The 8,616-nt window shown below is 35.7% G+C and overlaps 1 long non-coding RNA gene across 1 annotated transcript; it reads left to right on the plus strand.

Annotated features, from left to right (window-relative positions):
- Positions 1-7,276: 7,276 nt before the first annotated feature.
- On the plus strand, positions 7,277-8,050 carry LOC124941189. Its single transcript, XR_007099610.1, has 3 exons — positions 7,277-7,348; positions 7,637-7,833; positions 7,918-8,050. It is a non-coding gene; the product is annotated as an uncharacterized LOC124941189 (long non-coding RNA).
- Positions 8,051-8,616: the final 566 nt, after the last annotated feature.

Below are 8,616 nucleotides of genomic sequence, written 5' to 3' on the forward strand. Positions count from 1 at the left end.
TAAGTTTAAACTCTTAATAATTTTGATTATATAATTATGTTTGTTTGTAGGAAAAATGTGAGAAGAAATTAGACTATATAGAGCGGTTAAAAACCGCTCTAAGCTGGAGTATAAATCAAGAGAGTCCGGATCTCAGCACTAGCTTCAAAGATAAATTACAAGTCTCCATCGAGGAAAATATAAAGGTCTCCGAGGAGAATATAAAGGAGTGCGAGAAAAAACTGCAAATCAGCGAAGAGAATCTTCAAAGTTGCGAGAAGAAGCTTCAGGTAATTTTTTATATATATTTCATTTTTAATTATTATGTCCTTCTAGTTTTTTCTTTTTTTACTTTTTTTTTGTTGTTGTCTGTTTTAGACTGCTGAATTAAAAATAGAAGAAAATACTCTCACAATTCAAAATTTAAAAAAAAACTTGAAGAAGCAAAAGTCAAGATCAAACAAGAAGATTTAAAGAAGAAACTAAATAGCATCATTTAGTTTCTTCTTTAGATCTTCTTCTTATTTGATCTTCTTCTTTAGATCTTCTTCAAGTTATTTTTTTAAATTTTGAATTGTGAGAGTATTTTCTTCTATTTTTAATTCAGCAGCCTAAAACAGACAACAACAAAAAAAGTAAAAAAAGAAGAAACTAGAAGGACATAATAATTAAAAATGAAATATATATAAAAAATTACCTGAAGCTTCTTTTCGCAACTTTGAAGATTCTCTTCGCTGATTTGCAGTTTTTTCCCGCACTCCTTTATATTCTCCTCGGAGACCTTTATATTTTCCTCGATGGAGACTTGTAATTTATCTTTGAAGCTAGTGCTGAGATCCGGACTCTCTTGATTTATACTCCAGCTTAGAGCGGTTTTTAACCGCTCTATATAGTCTAATCTCTTCTCACATTTTTCCTACAAACAAACATAATTATATAATCAAAATTATTAAGAGTTTAAACTTAAAAAATCATTTATATTAAATTAGTACCGTCAAAGTGAGTTTGTTGTCGACTCGAACTTTTTCATTTAAAAGCTGCACAAGCTGTTCTTTGATGAAACTAATGGACGTTTTAGGAGTGACACGACTCCTAGTGTTATAAGCCATTTTACCTGTAAAAGAAAAAGAAACAAATTTCAAATAAATTAGAGTTACATACAATAAAATGTATCTCATCTTATTCATGTAAAAAGGAGATTAGGATAAATAATAAATATGAATGATTAAAGAGATAAGGTGGTCTAGTGATTAAAGAGATGAGTTGTTCTTGTTAAAGAGATAAGGTGGTCTAGTCAAGCTGCAGGGTATCCAAATTTTCCTTTACATTGTTTCCTTTCTTTATAATGTGTTTTCATGCAATTATAAGTTTCCCTCATGATGAGCAGGACATTTGGGGAGAAGGAACAGAAGATAGGGGATGGCGGTGGAAGCTGGACAATGGTGCAGAGGAAAGGAAAACAGTTTGTGTTGAATGGCGGGGACAACCTTTCTACATTAATGGGTTTAACATTTATTGGCTGATGGTATTTGCAGCTGATTTATCCACTAGAGGGACGGTCAGTGAGACATTTCAGCAGGCATCTTTTTTGGGTCTAACCGTATGTAGGACTTGGGCTTTCAATTATGGACAATGGAGGGCTCTTCAGAAATCGCCATCAGTTTATAATGAACAAGTTTCCAAGCATTAGATTTTGTAGTGAATGAAGTTTGCTAGAAGGATTCACCCAAACCCAAGTTAACACCCTTGCTGTGAAAGATAATTTACTGGTTGCTGGTGGATTCCTAGACGAACTTATATGCAAGGTAATATGGATTAACTGTCATCATTATCTGAACTAGTACTTTTGTGCTTGTATTTTATTTTTTTATTTTTAGTATGAACTGCAGCAGAATTTTGTGTGAATAATGTGAATCAACATAAAGTCATAAACTATAGTAGTATAGTACATCTAGCTTGTCATTGGACCGCTTTATAAATAGGTTGTGATCAGATTGTCCAGTAGCCCCAGGGCCTCCTGCCTTTGCAGAATCAAAGATGCTCTTATAAACAGTGCTCAAAAAAATGTCTCTGAAAGAGGAGTTGTAACCAACATCCTTTCTCAATATTCCAAACTCACTGAACACCATTGGCATTCCCCCGAGGAGATTCTCTGCATCCTTAATGTGACTTTGCATCCATGATTTGACGAACCGGAGGTGTTCATCACTAATTGATTGAGAACCGGAGGGGTTTAGGGTTTAGGGTTTAAGGTTTAAGGTTTGGGTGAATCCTTCTAGCAAGCTTTCAGGATGTTTCTGGAGTATATAAATTGATAATCAATTTATTTAAGAGGAAAAAAGATATTCCAAGAATTTACCTGGAAAAAATGAAGACGAAATCGGGGCGGCGAGTTCTAAGTCAAATCCTCCGCTGCCTTCAGTTAGGGTTGCTAATGATCTAATCTAAGGAGCTCGTAGGTGGGGAGTAGGCGCTGGTGTTAAAACATTCAATCCCTGTGAATAGTGTTCTAAATGGCGGTGGGCGGTGGCGGAGCGGTAAGTGACTGCCTACTGCCTCAGGTGCCTAGGCGGTGCCTAGGCGGTTGAATATAAATAAATTGAAATATAAATATAATAAATATGTTCTATAATTATCATTTTATAACAAAGCTAAATTAATATTCTCTAACATAGTAACATCTAACAAAAATAAGTATGTAGACGAGCTGAAAAAGAGATAGATGTTTAGATGATCGAATGATATGTAGATGATAAGGGAGGTGAGGTGAATGAGATAAGAAACGGAAAAGAAGAAAATAAATGAATTGGAATGTAAACAATCATTTCAAAATTTATATAAGCTGTCTCGGCTGTGCTACCGGAGGCTCTGGGGAAGTCGGAATAGGAACAATTTATTGATCAGATTTTAAGGAATTTGTAGCCCCACCCACACCCTTCCTTGTACGGCGTGGGAGATAAATAGTGTTTTTATTGAATTTATATATATATATATATATATATTAATATTAGTAATTAATTAATTAAAAATAATAAATAATTAAATAATCTGACCGCCTCATGTATAGGCGGAGCGGTGTTGGACCGCCTACTGCCTAGGCGGCCGCCTCGACCGCCATTTAGAACACTGCCTGTGAAAAACTAGTAAATATTGGTGGTTTTTTAGCTCGCAGGTGGTGGAGACTGGAGAGTAACTTCAATGTCGCTGCTTGCTTGAAATCCAAGTATGCGTGAATGTTGAGTTTTGTTTGACTAAAAAAAAATTAAAACATAGTATAATAATTAGACCTTATTTTTTTGTTTTATTTTTAATTAAAAATAACTATCTTAATTATTACTACTAATTTTAGAAAAAATAAATAAATTGATTTGAAAAAACAAATCTTATTTATATTCTATAAAAATTATTTTTAACACTATCTGAAAATAGTTTAAACCAATCATATGCAACATAACAGTAATAATAGTCTCAAAATTACTATTAATTTAAATTCATTTATATTACTATAATTGTTATGATTACGTGAACTTGAAGTTCAAATAAATAGAACAAGCCTTCCTAAATTGCAAGGGCGGAGAGACAATTTCAAAAATTAGTTACTACAAACAACAATTAATGGAACAATTAATGAAACTTTTAAAACATTTGGAGAATTCTAAAATATCAACTAAAAGAACTCAAAGAATATTTTTATATTCAATTGGGAATATGCAAACAAAGTATGTTCTAAACTCAATAGACATCTTTATGGATAAAGCATAATATTAACTACATCAAATCATGTGCATAGGAAAACTTTGAAATCTCAAGCTACTCAGATAAAGTTGAAGAGGCATTGAAACTTGGACTTAAACAGGCTGTAAGTTTGTCTATAGAATTCCAAAAGGGTTATATATTTCCTAAACTTGTCTTCTAAGGTTGGTTTCCTCTGCATAGAGTTGCTGGTCTATTCTCTGGCGAGTAAATGCAGCATCAACACTGTCGTTTATTTTAGTGGTTATCTATAGTGCTAACTTAACCCTGCAGTCTTACATCATCATTCTGTATAGCCTGACACTTTGACAAGTATACAAAATGAATACTTTTCAGCCATATTATCTTGTTATAAGCTATAGTAATTATGCAACAAAAGGTTTTGGCTTACTTGAGTGAGAAACACTTCCACCACTCTCAATTAGGGGGTTAGCTCGAATATCTCTAAGCCTGTCACGAATTTCAAACCATCCCCACTCCTCGCTCCTCGAACAAATCAGACATATCAAATTTACTTGGGCATGATATGATATCAAAAGTTTTCAAGATTAGCGGCTTTCCTAATTAAGCTTCCAATTGAGAAACTAATGACGTTTCAAATACCAACAACAGCTCCCGTTGAAACTCTAAATTTGATTCAACATCAACTCATTCGTCTTTCGCAGTGCACAATTTATTGTCCTCCATGTAGAATTTTACGTGATTGAAATCCTTCTTAAACCATTTTTTTTTTCATTCTTGTTTCAGTATGGAGTAATCCAGCAAGTAATCGGCGAGAACCATTCTGTACATTGAATACACATCTGTATCTTCTAATCCTAATCAACAAATATTGATGAAATTATTCATCTTTAGGTTGGATGCTAAGAGCATCCGCCATTGCGAGACCTTCTCTTCCTCCCTAAACCTTCCACGCCGCCGGAAAATAGAAATCTTAGTTGGGAAGGAGAAGAACGTGACTCTTGGTCGCTGTCACTCCCAAGCCGACCCGTCTAAAACCCTGGCGTCCGAAAATGTATAGTCGAAACAGTTCTTTATTAGGGATGCAGTGCTGAGAGTTTTTGCCATTGTGAGACCTTCTCTTCCACCCAAGCCCTTCCACGCCGGTGGGAAGTAAAAATTGCAGCGGGGAATGACAAGAGCGCGACTCTTGGTCGCCGTCACACAATTTAAACCGAAACAGAGTTATTCATTTTCATATTTTAACAAATATCAAAGCTTCTTAACATTAGGGATTCAATGGTTGTTTCTAGTGTTTGCAAATACCCAAAATGCATGATAAAGATGACTAATTGGAGTGATAGATCTCCACAAAACTGTGTTATTATATCCACTTATAACCTAACTGACAGATAAATCATCATACATTATTGATTTCTTCACGAATTCTTAGCTTAGGCATGACACATTCAACACAGAAATATCCTACTAAGCAAAATACACAGATATAAAATATATATATGAATGAAGACAACCAATGAAATGGAATGAATGCTACAAGGAAGACTTACCTCTTTAATGGATATATCCTTCATTGTTGCTACCGAAGAATAGGAGAGCACGTCCCATGGATTCCTTGCAAACGGCTGAAATAGCTGACCATAGAACTTCCAAGAGATCAGGAGAGAACCAGATCGGAGAGAGATCTTGAGGATTTCTAATTTGGAGGCGGTTACTGTTTGTAGAAGGGGATCGGAAGTGGAGACTATGGAGGAAGAAGAAGGTAGGGCTTGCGACGGCAACGAGTTCCTTTTGTTTTCGCTTAATGAAGATGGAGAAAAAGATAGATCTTCATCTCTTCTCCTCTCTCTCTGGTTCTTTGCCGCTTACTATAACCTAATGGCGACCAATGAGTGATTTAGGGTTTCGAGAGAAGAGAAGAAATTTGAAGAAATGAGAGATACTGGATCTCGTTCGAATGAGGGATCGAAACAGGGATGTTAAACAATCTGTAAATGCGCAAAGTGAGAAAGAGAAAGGAGATTACCAGGAAGGAAACACAGGTGTTGTTGTGAGTTGGGTGAAGAGAGATGAATCTTGAGAGACTTAAAGGAGCATAGTGAAGGATAGAGAAAGAGCCACCATTGAAGAGCAGGATATAAATATAAATATATATATATATGAAAGGGATCTCTGTTTAGTCGTTTGGTGTATATTTGTTTATGGGTTTTGATGTAAAAAAGAAAAAAAGGGTGATGAAGGGATTGAGTGGGTGGAGGAGGGTTTCTCAGCCAGATCAAGACAAGCTAACCACATCGCCATTGAGGGGAAATTTGAGCAAATGACCCTGCTAACAGGCCTAAATGCGTATGGTGCGCGTGCATAATTTAAATAGCGCTCCTGACCCTCTTTTTTTTTAATGACTATTATACCCATGCGTCACGCATCCTCCAGTTGCGTGACGCATCCGAAACCCTATAAAATCATTTATTTTTTTCTCATTTTTGATCAATTTCTCTCTCATCTAGGTCTTCTCGCCGTGAACCCTAATGGCGGAGAAGACTTTCACTTGGAAATGGCGTATTCATCGTCGATGAACAGATCGAAGAGGCACCATGGACCATTCCACTATATTCAATGGCGTAGAGCGGCGAAGAACTACTTCCAACGGCGAACTGCGGCTCCAACGGCGAACGACGACGGCCAAAAGATAAAATTTTCACTATATTTGTTGTATTCGTTTATATTTTGTGTTGATTTCGTTTACATATGATTGTTTGTGTTGATTTGTGAAGATTTTGTTTATAAAACGTCATCGATTCGTCTAGATTCGTTGAATTTAGATTGGTTGGATGCGTCACGCAGGATGCGTCACGCCGGATGCGTCACGCCGGATGCGTCACGCGGATGCGTCACGCCGGATGCGTCACGTAGCAACCTGTCTGCGCAGCAACGAACGGACCATAGAAAGAAAGCCGCAGTCAGCTATTTTTCACACATCTACAAAATCAATCCCTAAGTAATCTAAGTACCCTTCTTAAACGTTTCAAAACCTAGCTTTTCTTCTACTTCAATTGCAACTGCAAAAATCACTCTTCAATCTTATTCGTTTGATCCGATTCCTTGCTCCTTTTCCAATCTCATTCCAGTACATTACAATCAGATTGTAATCCTCAAACAAGTAAGGTATCTTTTTTAGTTTCCCTTCGATCTGGGCTGTCGTAGAAAGAATTGAGCCGCAGTAAACTGGAGTTTTCTTTGAGGTATGCACTTACTTTTCCCCTTTACTCGAATTGGTTGCTTAAGAAGACATAATTGACAAGATATTTGTTTGCCTGACATGACTTCTATAATGGCTTACAGGCTATTGGCTTGTTAATTGGGGTTGAAGATGTTTCACCGGACAAACAAGCTGATTTTCTTTCGACATTGCTTAATCCCCTTAGCCAGCAGGTTAATAAAATATTAATTGTCCTTTTGTATAGGCCCGAGTTAATGTTACACACTTGTATCTAGTGCCTTTCTTTTTCTGATATCTGTCAAATGATGTTGCTTGATATAAAATAATTAGGTGGAGGTGTTGCTGCAAAATGCCAAACTTCACAATTCTGAAGAATCTCATGCAAAGATTGCTAACATTCAGCAAATCATCATGGCGATTAATGCCCTGAGCAAGGTGCACTTTTGTTCTTTCATCAAGTCTGAATATTTATAAAGCACATGCATGATTTTCTACCATTTTGCAACTTCTATCTATTTACCGTGCATTAGGGAATTATTACTACTTGGTCAAAATAATAAATAAAGATAAAACACTTTCTTCTTTTATGGTTCCTTGTTTTCTGCTCTCTGTTATCTAAGTTGAATTTTGTGGACATAGAATTGTTATATAGGGTTTGATTGCAATATTTTATTTGATGATGGACATAACTGCTGATTACTTGAAACTCATTATGTAATGCAGGGATTCAGTGAGCGGCTTGTGAATTCTTGATCTCATCTGAGTTCCCTTCCTGCTCATTTTAATCGGCTTTAAATTAATGAAAAATGGTGATTGTATTAAAAATGAGATGGACATAACTGCTGATTGCTTAAATTATCTTAAAAGAAATGAGAGTTAGATGTTGTGGGTACACATGAATATGGATTTCCTGCAAATTTGTATTGCCTCTCCTTTGTACTACTCATTTTGGATTTAGTTATTACTTTAAGTTGTGGGTATTCATTGGTTTTGTTTGGATGCAGTATAAGTCAAGACATAAAGCATAAGCTTGTATGGGAAGTTCTTGATGATGGTTTGAAGAATAAGATTGAAATTCAGTGGTCAGATATAATGTCATTAAAGAGTAATTACCCAGATGATGGACCTGAGACTTTGGATTTAGTGGTAATTAACTTGCTTCTTTTGATTGTTGTTGTTGGTTCGGTTTAGTGTTTGAATGACTCTTGAACTAATGTTGGTGAACTTTTGATTATTTTGAAGTTTCCACATTATGAGACTTCTCATAGTTTATCAGGTAGAGTGCAACTAATTATAGTTTGTATAGTAATTATTTTGTTGTCCTTTCATTTCATCAATTGACAAATTCTGATCATAATGCAGTAATGGACAGTCATGCAATCTCCCGAAGATGTCGAGAATAGATTCACTTGGTGAGCTGCTGGCTAATCTCCCGAAAATTGCTTCTCTCCCACAGTTCTTGTTCAACATTCTAGAGGATTCCAAGATGAACCAAACTAGATAACCTTAAATCTGTTGTTGGGAAATCTTGTTCTAGTAAATGAATGATTGTTAAGAGGATTCTGAAATCGACGTTAATAAGTTGTGTATCGATAATAGGTCTACTGTTTCTGCTTTAGTCTTTCCTTTAAATGTACAATGAATATGTATAGTTTCAATTGTAAAAATATTAAGGGTGGCAATTTAAGTTGGCAGGGTTAACG

Source organism: Impatiens glandulifera, chromosome 6 (assembly GCF_907164915.1).
Source record: "Impatiens glandulifera chromosome 6, dImpGla2.1, whole genome shotgun sequence".
Taxonomy (NCBI): domain Eukaryota; kingdom Viridiplantae; phylum Streptophyta; class Magnoliopsida; order Ericales; family Balsaminaceae; genus Impatiens; species Impatiens glandulifera.